The sequence below is a fragment of the Cryptomeria japonica genome, chromosome 7 (genome assembly GCF_030272615.1).
Source record: "Cryptomeria japonica chromosome 7, Sugi_1.0, whole genome shotgun sequence".
In the NCBI taxonomy this organism is placed as follows: Eukaryota; Viridiplantae; Streptophyta; class Pinopsida; order Cupressales; family Cupressaceae; genus Cryptomeria; species Cryptomeria japonica.
In genome coordinates this window covers 72,513,216-72,530,883 of record NC_081411.1, presented here as the reverse complement: position 1 = coordinate 72,530,883, position 17,668 = coordinate 72,513,216, and positions in this window count along the sequence as shown.

The window sequence follows — 17,668 nt, the reverse complement described above, 5'->3', positions numbered from 1 at the left end:
CTTATTGTATTTGTAACAATAACCATCAAACCTAGTAACATTCGGTTGCTTACCTTTTCTACTTCGGCAAACGTTGGCAGTATGTCCTCATTTTCCATAGTAGTTGCAAATAGGATTCTTGTCCTTATTGATGTTCTCTTTGTTTCTAGCTTGCTTTGATGATTCTCCTTTCTCGGTGGTGTTGATCCCTTTCTCGGTAGAGTTGTTTCCTTTGTAACCAAGTCCTACAGTTTTGTTGGGTGTTCTCATATTTAGTTTCTCATCCAACATTCTTGACGATTCATGGCTCTTCCTCAGTGTTTCTTTTGACTTCTTTTCTGCTTCTAGTTCATCGGTCAATCTTGATAATTCAAGTTTCAATGCTTGGATCTCATTTTCCTTTAGAGTAGCTTCATGATTTGCATAATCCAATTGATCAGACAAATTATGTTGAACTTCAATCATCCTTGATATTTCGTCATTCTTTGTAGACACCATTGCTTCTAGCTGTTGTTTTTCTCCTAAATTTCACTTATTATCTTCAGCTGCTCTCAATGCTTCAAGATTTTCAGTCATCTGTGTGCTGAAATACTCATGTTCCCTTCTCATTGCTTTTAGTTGTTCATTAAGTGCTTTGTTCTTTTCTTTCAATTCTGCAATCATTTCTTCAGATTCTTCTGATATGCTATTCTTAGATGATGTCTCAATTTATTCCACCAACTTTTGTGAGTCCTATAAATCATCAAACAACCTTCTTCTGATTTTCAGTGATCTTTGCATTTGCCTCTGCATATCTGCAATTACTTGATTAGCATGATCCAATTCTTCTTGAAGATTCACAATCCTGCGTGATTGTTTATAGCCTTCCATTGATAGGATCTTTCTCTTTAGGCTATTAGTCCCTTTACCAAGAATCAAGCTCTTATACCAATTGTTAGGTCTGACTAGGAAAGCTAATGTACTGAGAGGGGAGGGGTGAATCAGTACTTCAAAACTTTTCTTCAAAAACAATTTTATTGATAAACACAAACTAAGTGTTGTTGATCTCAAAAATATATAATACTGAAACATAATCATAGAAATAACATCCATCAAAATTTCACTCCATAACACAAAGATTTTTGGTCACGCAGAAACTCTTGGTTAGAGAGAAAAACTGCGGTGGGGATGGCACCCACAACTTCACTACTGCAGTAATCAAGATTGCTCGATTAGAGCTACATGTTTAGCTATTTCTGATAGCTTACCCTGTTAGGAGTATAAAGATCTTTAGATCTACCTTGCTAAAGGATTTTACAAACACTTCTACAAAATGTTGTACCTGGTTAAAGGCTTTACAATTTCTAGACTTTATTAGAGTCCTTTACCCTGTTAAAGGTTTCTAACACAACTTAATAATTCAATCAAAAACTTTACAAAATATCTGCAACTTCACATCTGAAATGTTATAGCAGACTCTATGTGCTCAATATAAAATTACCTTGCTCATAGCATTCCTCGGTAATTGATAAATAAACTCGGTAACCACTTCTGTATACTTTGTCCATTAAACTGTTCTCTGAAACCTTCTCAGTAACCTCTGAATATCTTTGTCAATCTTTTTTCTTTACACTTAACTATATCATCACTTCGTATCTTCTCTCTTGATTGTCATGTCATGTCATGTCATGTCTCAAATACTCAAATCATTCTGTTTATATAGATCTCTGAGACAGTGATCTGTTCATGCTTCGATCATACAAACATGTTTTATTGAATGAATAAACATAGAAATTATTTCATTGGATATGCTTCCTCAAAATCATAAAAAAAATTTAAATGCAATTTCCTATGAAATAACGGTTTCATCTTCTCGAATCGTGTAACACGTTTCACATGTGTGTCTAGGTTCATTCAATCTGGTAACACGTTTCCACTCGGTTCAGATTAACTCGGTATACTTTCTTTGCTGCTCGGTAGACATATGAACTTTACTCGGTAAACATTTTGTATTCGTCTCGGTTCATAGCTCGGTGTATATCATCTCGGTGACTTGTCTCTCTTCTGTAACCGACACCGATAACCTTGGTATTTACCAACTGGACTTTTCGGTAGCATAAACTGACTAGTGTATATAGGATGACTTTGGGCATAAAACTAATGACAACTTAGTAAATAGCAACAGATTGCTGTATCATATGTCTTCAAATCATCATATCCCCATGCAATCACATCGGGAAAATCTCTCTTGTTCTTCAATATGCCTTCCCTTTCAATGGGCATGCATGTTTTCCCTATGAATACATTCTTAACTTCTTTGTCATTCCCCAAATTCATCATCTCACAGGCACTTCCACTTGAGTCATGCAATCTTTCTATCTTCATTTTATCTCTATCAAATATTCTTTCTAGCTCTATCATTCCCTTAAGAATAAAGTTTGTCTTCAAATCTAGGATACCATCTGAATCATATTTTTCTTCTTCGGCTTCCTCTTCAACAATAACCTGACTAAAGAAAATATATGTATTTGTCAGAAAATCCAATATAAGCTTATCATCTTCAAAAACTTGGAAATTGGTGACGTTATCTGGTACGGATGGAACTGATGCGAATTCCACTGTAAACTTCTTTAATCCTTCCATGGCGATGGGTGCCAAGGAACTAGCAGCTTGCGCAAGCGCATTTGCCACTTGATTATGTGATCTGTATATTGATTTGATATTGAAAGCGTCAAAGCTCTCGATGAGATCCCATATCCTCTTGCGGTATTTTGTCAATCTTTTGTCATGGCAGACATACTGCTTCCGCACTTGTCTTACTACAATCTCTGAATCTCCAAACACATGTAAAATCTTCACTTTCTTCTGAATGCCTAACAACAATCCATGAACTAAGGATTCATACTCGGCAATATTGTTCGTACATGGAAATTGTAATCTATGGGAGGCCAAATAAGTTTCCCTTGAGGAACTGATTAATTCAAATCCGGCTCCTGATCCTTTCTTCGACTTTGAACCATCAAATCTCAATGTCCAAACTTGATCTTCATCATGTATTTCTTCTTTAATTTTATCTATAATTTCTTCATCTGGCCTAGGAGAGGCCTCTCTAATTTCTTCAAGTGTCAAAATTTCAGGAATTCTCCTGTATTTGATTCAAAGCTACCTTGCACATCACGCAAGAGAATTCAAAATGAGCAGTATTGTGAATTTGGCACCAATTAGGCAACAATAAATCTTGAATGCGAGCACGGTTGCCTAACTCAACTCCCTGCTGGATATTCTTGAATACAAATCGTCTAAAACTTTCAAACAAATCAATTTCCTCATCTATATCATGATCACTTTCTACTACAACTTCTGTGGAATTCATAATCTCATGACTTTCTTCTAACTTTTCAATTGGGTTTTGAAGCATCAAAACCACTGCAACTTTTGGTCTCTAATTTCCTAGATCCGTTTCTAGGAAAGAATTTCATTGTTTTCCCCATATTCTGTTACCATCAATCTTAATCTTGGGGTACTATCTATCTTGATCCGGTTTGGTACACCTCTCCATGGCAGCCACATGTGAGAGAAATCGGTTGAAAAGTAACCATTCAGTCTTCGTGACCAATGTCGACTCAGGAGCATGTCATATCCATCTGGAATGTCTACAAATGATATATCTATGAAGTGTTGGACTCTTGGATCTGCAGCCAACTGCATATGAATATTGTTCAACTCTCCAATCACAGGTACCTCTGTCTTCTCTAATTGTGTAACTCTTTTACTAGTGTGTATGGGAATGAGACCCAATTTCTTGCATATAGCCTTTGGCATTACATTACTTGAAGCTCCGGAATCCACTAGACAATTATGCAATAGCTTGCCGAATATCCTTACTGAAAGCAAGAACTGGGCTAGCTCATCTTGATAATTCACTGCTGGCTTATTCCTATGGACTTGCAAGCTCTCTTCTGATTTCAAACTTTCTTTGGAAATTTCATCTTTTTTAACCGCACTTTCGACAGAAGCACATTTGTCATCTTTACTAATTCTTCTTTGTTGGGCATATTAGATGAATCTTGAACTGCACATGCCTCTTCTGATGACTGTTGACTATGTGGTTCATCTTGAACAACATTTATGCTCACTTGAGGAACACTTGAACCTCTCTGAATGTTGGAACTAGTTTGATTTGATGCTCTCTAGGCAGTATTCTCATTTAGTCCATGCATTAATGTATCTCTGATATCAGGTACCTTCATTAGTTCAAACAATGGTAGGCTTACCTTGACTTTCTTGAATTCTTCTAACACACACAGACTCAGCCACTTCAACTCCTCTCTTGCAGGGGGGATGTACTTCTATCTATACTCAGGTGAATCTTGTGGATAGTTTGGTGTATTGCTAGCACTTGGATTTGGTGGCGTAGCAAAATTGTTCGAAGGAACGGAAGTAGTTAAAGGCTCCTGATTCCTTTGATAAACTCTTGGTCCAGTGTTTCCTGACAACTGATGAAACACTTCTTTAATTCCTTCAACTAAAACATTGTTATTCAATGGTGGGAAATAGTAGTCTGGATCTTCAATAGGTCCATTGGCTGAAGCAGGTGGGAACTGTGAATTAGGCAGAGCCATAGGTCCATTTGCCGACTCTGGAGGGAATCTTCCACCTTGTTCGCACATTAGACTTTCTTCATAAACTAGAGGAAACTTGAAATCCTCAATGATTAATGCTTGGTAATATCTTGTAGTCGGGACAATTCATATCTCGTTGTTGGAATGCTTTCTAATACTTCATTATTTTGCACTGCCTGCTGAAAAATGTCAGTAGCAACCTTGAATTCGGGATAATGCAATTCTGAATGTTGACTAGTGTTGTGTAATCTGCACCAATTTGATAAGGTAGCCTCTGCGAGGAAGACTCTGTCAATCGGTTGACTTTCCGAAGCTGGCGGATTGTCAAGAGGTGATGGCACATTTCTATTGTTGGGCGCAATACTCCACGTTCTCTTCTGATAGTTCTAATTATTGCCACGATATCCTTGGTTATTCCGATTGTTGTTTTGATAATTCTGATTGTTACTTTGGTAACCTTGATTGTTGTTTTGATTACCAACTTGATAATTTCTATGCATACTATAGAGCTGATTGTTCTGGTTCCTCAAATGAGTAACCTTTGTAGATAATTTCTTTACTTGGTCTATTAACTCTTTCATTTCTTCTTTCTCCTCCAGTGTCCTTGTGGATGTCACAGGATTTTGCAGGTACACTGGATGCATCTGCGGAGCTTGAGAAATGGGTGCTCCAGGATGGAGTACCAACTGATTTGATGGCTGAGCAACTAGATACATTGACTGTGGAACTTGATTCATTATTGGTGTATGATGCACCAAAGCTTGGTTAAATTCTGAATTTGATTTGTGGTCGCGGGCGACCCCAAATTGAGCAAAGGTCCACTAAGATTCTGATGTGATATTTTACTAACTTCTATCGCCTTCACATATGCTTTGTTCAAATTTGCTGGAGAGGGATGAGTTCGCACAAACATAGATGTAAGTGGATCTAAAGCATGATAGTATATCTCTCGAGCATCTAGAATGAGATAAGGAGTCTACAACCTTGTGTAAGCTTTCTGGAATCAGTTGTTGAATGAATTGATAGGTTCATTTTTCTTGTCTTTTACACTCAACAAACTGTCTATGCAACTCCAATGGGGAAATTTGGATTCCAAACTTTCCAATCAATGTCTCTTTCAATTCTTCCCATGAAGTGATGGATCCTGCAGGTAAATGGATGAACCAATGATACGCTTCTTCTCCCAAGGAATAGGAAACAATTCTGCAAGCCACATCTCCATACATAATTGGTCTATTTCTCAAATGATCTTCAAACATCTTGATGTGATCTTGCGTCATCTGGCTTGAGTCACTAGCATTGTACTTCAAACAAAAATTCTCTCGATTCTTCGGCATCTCATGAATATCCTCGAAAGTGAGCAGTGACGGGTTGCTAACCAACTAGGTAGCACCATTTGGAGGTGGTCCTTGATTCTCGGCCATCTCTTGGTCTTGTTGTTGAAAACTGTTGAGCTTCATCTTGATTTGGATATGGAGGATCTGAAAAAGTATCATCTTCTCTCAGCACGTCCCTTTGATTAAATAATCTATCTCTATCTGCTATATCTGAACTCGGTGAAGCCTCCCGCCTTCCAAATCTGGATTTGCGAGGAGTCCTCAACTCGCAATGTCTTCGTTCTCCAGGAGTAGATGTTAGAATTCTCTGAAGTCTCTCGGGTGAAAAGGAATTGATGTGATCCAGCGTGATCTATCTAGGATCAATCTGGACTTGTTGTAATCTTTGAGCAAGTAAATCTCTTTCAATCTGCTCCTCAATTTGTTCATCAATTAATTCAGCTATCTCTTCTTCTTCGTCCAAGACAAAAGAAACTTCGATGTATTGTGGTGCACTTGTTTTCACTTCCCAAGCAAAGTTGTTCAAACTGGATATAATCTTTCTTTCGTCTCCCAAGTTCGGTTGCTTGAACTCAAGTTCGTTCGATTCAAGCTCGTTCATTCTATCAAGATCAGGAAGCACCATTGTATTTCATACTAACTTGAAATCTTCAACAAGTTCAATTTCTTCCAGGTTGATTGGTAGAATGGTTCTCACGATCAACTACTCCAGGAACAATGATAATCGGAGGCAAGTTTCCCAACTGCTCTTCTTTGTCTATCATTTTTCTCACTTGTCTGAATTCAGTGTGACTACTTTGGTTCCTCCAAGCAAGAGTGTTGAATTGTGAAATGATATCTCTTTGTTCACCTTGGATAAGTTCTTCTTTAGACAACACCATTCCGGAACATAATCTTCGAATGACTACAAATCACGTTGAGCGCGAAAACTCCTTTGAAATATGAATTGATAGTATCTGCAGTCCAGTTGCTCATAGCATGATAATGCTAAGCATCTTAATGCTCAAGCCCTCCTTCTAGCGCCAATTCTTTGTTGAGCGCGGGAGTAGGGACAAAAAGTCTTGGATAACTCCTTGCGGATTGATAGGATTAGTTGTTCAAACATATATTGCGATCATTCCCTCCTAACGCCAATTCTTTTTTGAGCGCGAGAGGAGGGACAAAAAGTCCTGGATAACTCCTTGTGGATTGATAGGATTAGTTGTTCAAACATATATCGCGATCATGCCCTCCTTCTAGCGCCAATTCTTTGTTGATGTATTTTTTATGCACAGAACATTACAAAATAAATTACCAAGATATTTTACCCTCTTGAACAAAATCACCTCAGATGCTAAGAATAAGATCAACTAAAATGATTCCAAGGTTTCTACATGTCAGGTCTTGACGAGTGGGTAACTCAACGGTAGATGTGAATTTTTGTGTTTCACTTGGGGACCTACGCAAATGTTTGGATTATCATGACTGATGCAGAATAGGTGTGATGACGACCTAAGATTTATCAATATGGCTCTGGATTTTACTTCTTACTAAAAAATGGGCAAAAGGAATAGGGTTCCGTAAATCTATTCTAAGCCTAGGAATGTAGGAAATGATGAATAGATTTAGTGGAATCAAACCAGGCAAGGTCTCACAATCAGGTATTGACACAAGCTTAGTGCAATCATCTAAGGTATATTTAAACAATTACAGGCTATCACCATCCAAGTTGATGCTTGTCAAGGGACGCGTAATAGTTGAAGTTAAGATTACTCAAATTTCAGTTGACCACACAAGGCACACTTACCAGCGGCAAGAGGCTAGTGGTATGGATTAAGGATTCCACACAAATATACTCAACAAATCTTCCACTCAATTTAACATACATGAAAATAAATTCTAAACTAAAATCTAATCTAACTTGGAGGAATTGAGAACCATGAATGCAAATACAACACTTGAAGAGCAAAATCACCAACAATTGAACAATGATTATGATTCAAATAGCTGCAGCATATACCAAAAATTCTACAAAAACTCTCTTACAAATAAGAGACAAGGAGGCATATATAGAGTCTCTTACAAAATGCATGGCCAAGATTGATCCAAGATCAACAATCGAGATCATGCCAACAAAACCCTAGAATTGCCCTAATTAGGTTTACATCAAAATGGTGCCACCAACATATCGCCCAATAAAAATATACCTAGTCATCAAATAGGGAATCTTCCAGAAGATTCCTCCCTACATCTCTCTCTCTCCTAGCATACTCCAAGAATCTAGCCAATACTGAAACTAACTCCTCCATGGAAATGATAGGCAAGCTATCATGTTGTAAATCAATCAAGTCCAGTGAATCTGAGCAAGCATCCAAAATGTTCTCCCATTCTGGCATGAGCTTCAGCGAACTATAAACATAAATCAACAAAGAGACCAAGTCGTCTATTTGACTCTTCTTCAAAGAGTCCAACTGGCAAAAAATACATAAATTTCATCTTGTCTCTTAAATCGCCTAAGTGTAAACCACTAGCATCACTAACATCAACACCCAATAATTCCTCAATCGAGGAAAGGATCTTCATCTGAATGTCCTGAATTAATCCTTCCATCTCCATACAACTCGATTGGGCATTCTCATTAGTTGATTTCTTCACAGCTAATGAACAATACCAGCCATGGAAATCATATATGTCTCCATTGTGCACAATATTCTTGCTGACCAAGGTGGAATTAGGAATCTTCTTCAAAGCTTGGAGGTGTGGAATAGTCTTGTCTTGAATAGGCCGAAATTCTTCTCAAACTCCCTCCAAATACTAGATTCTAAATGTGAGCCATGTTGTCCTATCATATGCATGGATAAACTGAGTAAGGAAGTCATCTGCCTGCTTTCTTGTGCTCTCAATCCATTTTTCCACCTCCGAGAGTGTGCCTCTCGTTGCCTCACAGTGTGAATGCATTCCATTTTCAATTGCAATAGGGGAAATAAGGGTGGGATCTTCACGCCTTATCCCTACAATATACTCTCTAAGTCTGATATTCTCTTCTCTGTACCTTTCTTTCTTTGCAATCTCTCTGTCTAACCTTGCATTGATTACCTTGAGGTTTTCACCAACCTTCTGAAATTCTTGCTTTCTAGATGTACGACCAAGGGCAACTGAAGTGATCTATAAATCCATAAGAGTAGCAATATATGTTGTCACGCCTGCAATAGGAACAACAATCTGTGCAATCCACATTCCGGTCTCATCTCTAGCTATGTGCGACAAAATCTCCGCTCTCTTGGGCTCTTTCTCCTTAGCACTCCTAGCTAGGTAGTCATCAATATCGTTAATAGGCCATACCTCTATCATTTGTTTCCTTTTCTCCATACTTTTCATCAACCATTTAGGAATAGCGGCCATCTCCATACCATCATCGAGACATATTTCTCGATCAAGTCCTCTCAATACCGAGATAACATCATCATTATCATCAAGATTATTCCTGGTCCAATCATATACCTTATTTCTCAAACTAACTTCCAAAAAGAGAGGAAGGGATCTCGGTTGATCATCATTCTCATTCGGAGGTGCAGATGTTGTTGTGGTGTGAGATTCCTGAGTATTCCCTAGTAGTATCACTGTGTTGGAACACTACTAAGTCTCCTAGTTTTGTTATGTTACTTTAATCACTTCGATTGATGAGACACTGGGAGGGGGTGAAGGAATGATAAGTGGAGGAATGATAATCTTATGTTTATTCTTCACCTCCTCAATCTTCTTCCCTCTGGCCTTGACTTCTCTTGGTGTGTTCTTCCTTCTCTTCGGAGCTTAACTCTCTTTGTCTGCATGAATCCTGACATCACTGAAAGTCCTCTGATCATCCTTGGAAGTAGACTCTTCCAGCTTCATCCTTTTATAAGTGAAGGGAACAACCATATCAACTAACTTACTCATCTATATATCTACCCATGCACAAGAGAAACTCAAGACCTTTGTCATCAATATATTCAGGTCAATCTCCACTAACTCTAACCAATTTGGCAATAGGATTGCCTTCTTCATTTCACTCTCATACTGTGGATGTGTACGATCTTTGTCATCTAACACCTGATCAGAAATAAGGAAAATTCCACACTTCCTCACAAAATCCACTGACATTCTGGACCACATTCTTCTTTTTGCTGCTTGCTCATCCTTCAGGGTGGCCCAATAATCTTCTATGTCAATTTTGTGAATGAGCTTCTCTCCCCTGATCATTCCTACTTTCTTGTCTGGATCAAATCTTTCTCTTTTCTTATATGTAGCAAATCGATAGAATGCAAGCTCCTCACTCGCAATGTTAGTGGCTATGGCGGACTGGCAAACCTCTGATGTCTTCCCAACTAAATAGGGAATGGCATGCATGTCTTGTGCTTCTCTCTTTGAATAACATCGAACTCTAGAAGTTGTCTCACCACTTCCAACAAGATCATTCTATCAGTCGGATACCTAGGAAGTATGTAGGGTTTAGATTGAAACCCATGAATCCTAAGGTATGTGAAAGTGGGAAACTGAATATACCACGATCCATATCTCTCTATTAACTCTTGTAGACCTATAAAAATGACCATATTCCTAAATGAATATTTAATGTTCATTTTATTCTCATTCATCTATTTAGTTAAATCTAATTTAATTAAATCATCCACATTCTTCTATTTAATTAAATAAATTATTCTATTTATTTATTTAAATTCACTTAAGTCCGTTATATCATTTAATTGAATAAATCATTTTATTTAATTAAATCCCTTCTCTCTACTTTTTAATTAATTAGTTTACCCCAATTAAATAAATCTAATTTACTTAAATCCCCAACTTGCAACCAAATTGAAATAAAGCAATTAAATCCTATTATCCCTCATCCACTTGCAAAATCCTACATCTCTCACTTGCCTCCTAACCCTCTTCCTAAATTCTTCTAGAGCCCATCTAATCCTAATCAATTAGCCTAAACCCTTCAATTATCCCCTTTCCCTAAATTTGAGGATGTCACTTCTCAAAGTTGGGGGAAAGTCTTCCAAAAGCATTAAAGCCTTTATGCCTTCAACAAGCTAACTTGTTGAAAACCCCCAAATTTGGAAGGACTCTTACAAATTTGTCCCCAAAGTCTTCAAACCATTAATGGTTAACTAACCCTTAGTGGCCTGGTTAGAGACTTTTTGTCTAACTCAACCCTTTTCTAACCCAAGGGTCTTATCAAGCATTCATTGCTTTGACCATGGTTATCCCTTTAACCTTTGCACAAGAGTTTACCCCTTGGGTAAAAGCTTTATCCATTGGATAACCCTAACCTAACCTTAACCCTTACCTTCTAAGGTAACCATGAGGTCTTCTCAAGCATTTAATGCTTCTTACCTCTCCTCTCAAGCAGTCTTATATTGACAATTGTCACCATTTCATTGGTGGAAATTGTAAACATGGATTGATAACTTTCAATCCTGGCCTTTGATTATATCCTTCAATCCTGACCATCCATTGCCCTATTTTCCCTATAAATATAGCTCTCATTCCTCCATTTTGAGAGATCCAAGTTTTTAGCATCACACTTATGCTCAATTTTAGCATGCATCTAGCCTCTCTTTGTAATAGGAATTGATCTAATAAGCATTTTAGAGCATTTCTATTATCATTAGCTTAAATCATATAACTAGTATATCATGTTAGGATAGTATTATTACTAATCTTGTCATCTTATAATCTAGTTTAATTCATTTGTAGAATCATGCATAAATAGGATGCATTCATGTTAAAATTAATCTAAAGCATCCCTTGTTCTTGCATTCATCATCCCTAAGTCACTTTTCTCAGTGATCTGAGAGCAAAGGCATTGGCTTGAGGGAACTTGTGAGATAGAGAACCATGGAACCCACCTTGGGAAGTTGAGTCATTCCTCATGACTCCATAACTTGCACCAAGAGTCCCATGGGTGTGTGGGCAAGTCTTTTGAATATTTTCACATATTGAGCTTCATTGAACCGCTTTTCCTGCATACAACTTTGTTGCCTCCTTGGACAATCTTTTGTGGATTCCGCCTTGCAGCATCGGTGTGATACATAGTGAATGCATCATTCACTCTATTATAGTCCTCAATTCTATACATGCTCAGTTGGGGGTAGCACTCATGACTCCAGAATTGTCCTTGCCCATTCCCAATTTCACCATTACATATTAATCTTTTGTATGAAACAAATCGTGCAAGTAGGTATACCAAGTAAGAAGTCTCGGCAAATGACTTAGACCACTCTACACTCTACATTCCTTAGTTGAAAGTCTAGATTGTCACTTATAATCTTGGACCAATTTACTAATGTTCCTCTAAGACAATCCAAGATCAAATAGAACATCCATCCATCGAATATTGCTCCCTGCGGCATCCCCATCACTCTGTTGATTAGGAATATCAAATCACTAAACTCCTCCTTGAAGTCTACACACATGAGTGTCTTGGGAGCCTTGGAATGATGAGACCTAGGCTCAATCATCCACTCTTTGTTAATCAAATTCTTGCATACACCCATCTTCTTTGTGTTTCTTTCTCCATATTCATCCTTGGTCACATCCTTCATGTTTGTTCCGCGTGGAATTTTGAACACTTCTGTAATAGCATCCTCAAGAAGGTAGGCAATGACAATGCCCTTAGGAGTCTTGATCATTATTGTGAGTAGATCGTAAAATTATGCACACTCCAGGATAAGCTCACTGTATGGACTGTGGAAATCTAGCAGCATGGAAAATGCCACTCTTCATAATATTCGCATATGCTGGGGAAGGAACTTGATCTCCAACTCCGAACATCTGACGATGCATTTGGTCAAAGTCTAAGAAATGCATGTTTGTATCCGTGATCTCCTTCCATCTCGATGAAATCTTGAGCTCTGGATAAAATCCAATCTCCAGCATCTTCAATAGTTCTTTTCTTTCCTTATATCCAGACATTGACATTGCACCTATACGAAGCTCGAAGTTAGACTTAGGAAAATAAATAATGCTCTTAATAAAATTCCTGACTTTCTAAAAATCTTAGCTAATTAGAGCATGGAGTCAAGAAAATAATCCATACACTTGGTAAATTTTAGCAATTAAGTTCAAAGTGTGACAACACTAAGGCATGGAAACCCTCTATAAATTCATTAATACCTCCTTATGCTTAGAAAATATGCAAGATAAAATGCAAAGGAGTATATCGAATTAATGATGACTAAGGAAAGGTGTGAAAGGTTGTGTTTTCACAAAGTATGTCTGAAGACACCTTTCGCAATCAACAATTCTGAAGACAACCTAAAAATCAGACTTTTAAAACATGTTGTAATCTTCAAAAATGTGTATAAACTCGATAAAAATTAGTTTTCATATTCAGGAATGTAAGTGTGGCTGGTAAAAAATAAATTTATGAGGACAAGTCTGAAAATTGATTACTTCAGACTTATCAGCACCTTGCAAAGTAGTTAAAAATCCCTGAAAGTGGTGGAAAATAGCTAAAGAATCAGCTCCAAACAAAATCGCCAAAGTGGTTAGGAGGTTGGAACTGAAAATTTCTGAATACAACCGCCTAACAATGGAGTTTTCAGACCTACAACAGCGATAAGGTGGTTTGAAAATGCACAGAAAACTCCATAAAACACTTCCAAATGCAAATCGCCTACGTTAGAATTGGTTGGACAACTAAAATTGAAGTCTAAAAATTAATGGGCAGCCATTAATGGAGGTCAAATCTGAAGCAAACCTCAGATCTGAAGCGAATCAGCAAGCTGGGAACAATGGCAGCCACCAAATATGCATGAAAATCACCAAAATGTGGCACCAAACCTCTTCTCCAAACAAAATCGAAATTTTCCCAACTATGGCGCCAAACTAAAATTCTAAAAATATCATCAATGGCAGCCCGGATCTGCAACAATGGAGGTCTAGAACAACAAGCCAAAAAATGGAGGAAAATATCGCCCAAGTCTCCAAACACAAAATCGCCACCCTTCACCAAAAATCACCAAATTTGCAAAAAATCGACAAACTTGGAAAATCGAAAATCTGGAAATGGTCTTCAATGGCAGCAAGGGGAATGGATTGGCAAGCTGGGAAAAATGGAGGAGGAAATAATCTTCAACCCAACACTTCACTTCAATCACATGCTAAAATTCACACAACTTGGAGAAAAACTGCGTTTTATGGAGACACTTGGCAGATTTAATAATAAAATAATGCTAAGGCTCCTCTCTTATACTTGTTTTTACCTCACTTTCACCACACAAGCAACGTGGGATAAAACACTTGCTTAAATACTTATTTGGTAAAAAACTAACTTGCTTCTAGAAGGTTTAAATATTAAATGTTTATTGCAAGTTATTTAATTGTATTTTTTTAATTTTAAATATTCATTAATAATTATTTAAAAGCAATTAAAATGGGGCTTACTTATTAAAATATTGCAATTTAAATCCAAATTAAGCCTCGAGGGGAAAATCGACTGGGGTTGGGATTAAAAAATCTCTTTAAAAATCATTAAAGTTGTCGAAAAATTCCCATAAGGGAAAATTGATGGCAGTCTGGATTGAAAATCCACACTCCAAACTCACTTCACTTGCAAAAATCACTCCTTGGTGGAAAATCGACCTCAGTGTGGATTGAAAACCCAGACTCAAAATTCATTAAAATGGTCTCAGTGGAAAATCGACCTCTGTCTGGATGAAAATCCAGACAAAAGTCCGCACTAACTTGTCACAAAACATCCTAGTGGAAAATCGACCCAAGCATGGAATCATCCTCAACGTTGTCTACACTATAGTCCGCACTCTTGGTGGAAAATTGATGGCAGTCTGGATAAATCCTGACACTTAGCCAAATTTTAGCACTTCCGGGGGGAAAACGACCCAGGTATGGATAAACAATGGTGGAAAATAATAGCCAGTATGGATTTCAGGGGAAACCCATGTGTAGTATGGATTTTGAGTGGGGGAATGGGTTGGGTAGTCTAGAATATGAGGGGAAAAGCACCTCTAGCATGGAATCTGACCCTCTAACCCTTGGAATATGGATTTCCCTTAGGATTTTATCATTTTAACCACTCAAAATCACTTCGAAACTTTAAATTTAGACTGGACTTAGGCAAATTTTCCAAAAATATGAGCGAAACGCTAGGAAAATATTGGAATAAAGTGCGAAATCAATTTAAATAATACCTTAGGAGCGAGAAAACAACTCCAAAAGGTCTTGAAATACCTTGGCACTTTAAAATCACTAATGCACGTGTTTAAAAACACGTTAACGCTCAAAAGGTCAACACTTAAGCAAAATTTAGGATCATTAAAATATCAAACTTAGCAACTTGATCCTATAACTTCAAAAACCCTACATGGCACTAGGCATGATCAAAACTCTGAGACTCGAGCACGGGAAATGCAAAATTTCCCACTAAGTAGCCAAAACCCTAACCTAACAACGCAGAAAGCCAGAAAAGAGGGGGTCCCTGTTAGCAATGGGGCGATGTGTGAAAAGGTCTCAACATTACCTTAGTGCATGCAGTTGTACATGAGAAACATCCCAAAATTGTGTTGCAACATTTGTTAGCAGACTTTCACAGAATTTTCCAGTTTAGCATCTCCCTCTTCACTCTGCAAAGCATGTTGATGCTATTAAAGACTAATATAAAAGTTAAATGTTGAGTAAACTTAAAAGAAATGATTCTAGAACATGCCATCACTATCGTAAATCCGTCCATACTAAAGTGCTCTCATTTCTAAAAGGAGAAAAAAAATTGCCTAGCAAAAATATATTACTATATAATTTTGATCTTAAAGACTTAAAGGGTTTTCTTCAAATCCTCAATTGGACAAAGCCTTCAGACACTCTTCCAATCAGAAATTACCTTCTTCAATATAATTGTGTTGGCCTCCATGTGTTCAAAATGTAATTTTTATAGTCAAATAATTGAAAACATATTGTTATCAAAAGCCTAAAATCACACGCAAAGTCTATAGAGAGTAATCAACAAACCACAAAGTTTGTTTTTCCTATTTTCCACTTTCTTAGGTCATCAAACCTATTTATGATTAAAATATTTTATATGTCACCAAATTATGGTACTTAACATACCCACTGCTAATAACAATCTAAATTCTGACTCAGGCACCAAATAAAGATACCCGCAACTTTGTTTGTTCAGAGCAAGTTCTCTACCATTGATGTTAATAAGTTTTAACGTATAGATCAAAATAAACACCTAGTTTATTTGAAATTTAAATGTGAAATGCACAGAGCATTCTACAAGAGGGAATCTCATATCTGAAGTAAACTTTATGTCCATAAATCGTAATTGGAGTTAGGAAATAAAGATACTATTTGTGGCAGTTACTAGAAAAGTGTCTCCAACATACCCTCACTTATTGCAGTTAGGCTCAAAGATAAAATATGTTGTGATGCTGGTCTAATTGCTTTACTTTTTTGAGTCCCTATAAGGACCAACTCCTTTACAGATCTAATTCAATCGCTAAAATAGTACCATGATGAACTTCTCTAAGTTCTTGCATTAGTACTAATATCTATTATATTAATTTTAAATGGAATGCACTATGAAATAACTATAAGTTCTACTTGTACAAAAGATTGACCTAGCTCCTCTTCTCTAACCCTTGATGGCTCTTTTTGTGTTCTTACCTATGATGTCTCTGCATATGTTCACACCTCTTATGTCTTTGTTTAGGAGTGGCTCACTAGTCTCTGTGAGAGGACCTAAATACAAATGATTACACAGTGGAATGATAAAGCATACAAATATGTGTAGGCAAAGAGGGTCCACCATCATCAACCAATTGACCAGGAGCATCAATCTCATGTAGCTAGGCAATTAAGAAGTTTGTGTAATCAAATGGCTAATCAAATGGCCAATCAAAGAGTGTATGGCATTGAGGCTCTGAATTGTTGCATTTGTAACATCTAGGTATGATATTAGAGGTAGGGAAGGAATAGGAAGGGGAATATATGGACCTTGCACTTTCCACATTGCCCCAGGTCTATCTTGATGCATTTCTCTACCTATTTCTTTGAAAGCTCTAGAGTCAAAATAGTTCACATGCTTGCTTAAAACAAACTCTACATATAATTTGAGGATAAAATATAGAGGAGTGTCAAGATTGTTGTTGGGTCATTTATCAAAAACCATATGTTGATGTGTTTTTTAGGCACATGCGAACACAAAATGAAATTTACCAAAAAGTATATTATCCTCTCTTGAACAAAGTTACTCAAATGCTGAAGATTAGCTTAAGGGTCACTTGAGATAACTCCAAGGTTTTGGTATGTCGGGTCACGACATGTGGATAAGATCAATGGTTTGATGTGATTATACTGGAATCACACAGGGGACTTACGTTGAATTGTTGAATGCTTGAATCATTGGAACTTGATCATCTGATGTTGCAATCTTTTGATGATTTTTATCCTAAACTAGCTTGAGTTGAAAAAAAGGACAAAAGGAAAGGGTTTAAGAAGCCTATTCTAATCTTAAGAATGCAAGAAAATGGGTGAATGATTCGATGGAATCCTACTGGGTGAGGTCTCCCCATCAACTTGAACAATTTGATACAAGCTCAGTGCAATCGTCTAAGGGATAATTTAAAAATATTCAAATCATTACCATCAAACATTGATTACCATTCAAGTTAATGCACAAACAATGGACGTATAACAATTCGAAGTTAAGTTCATATCATTCCAGTTGACCGCACAAGGCACACTTACAATCAGCAAGAGGCTAGA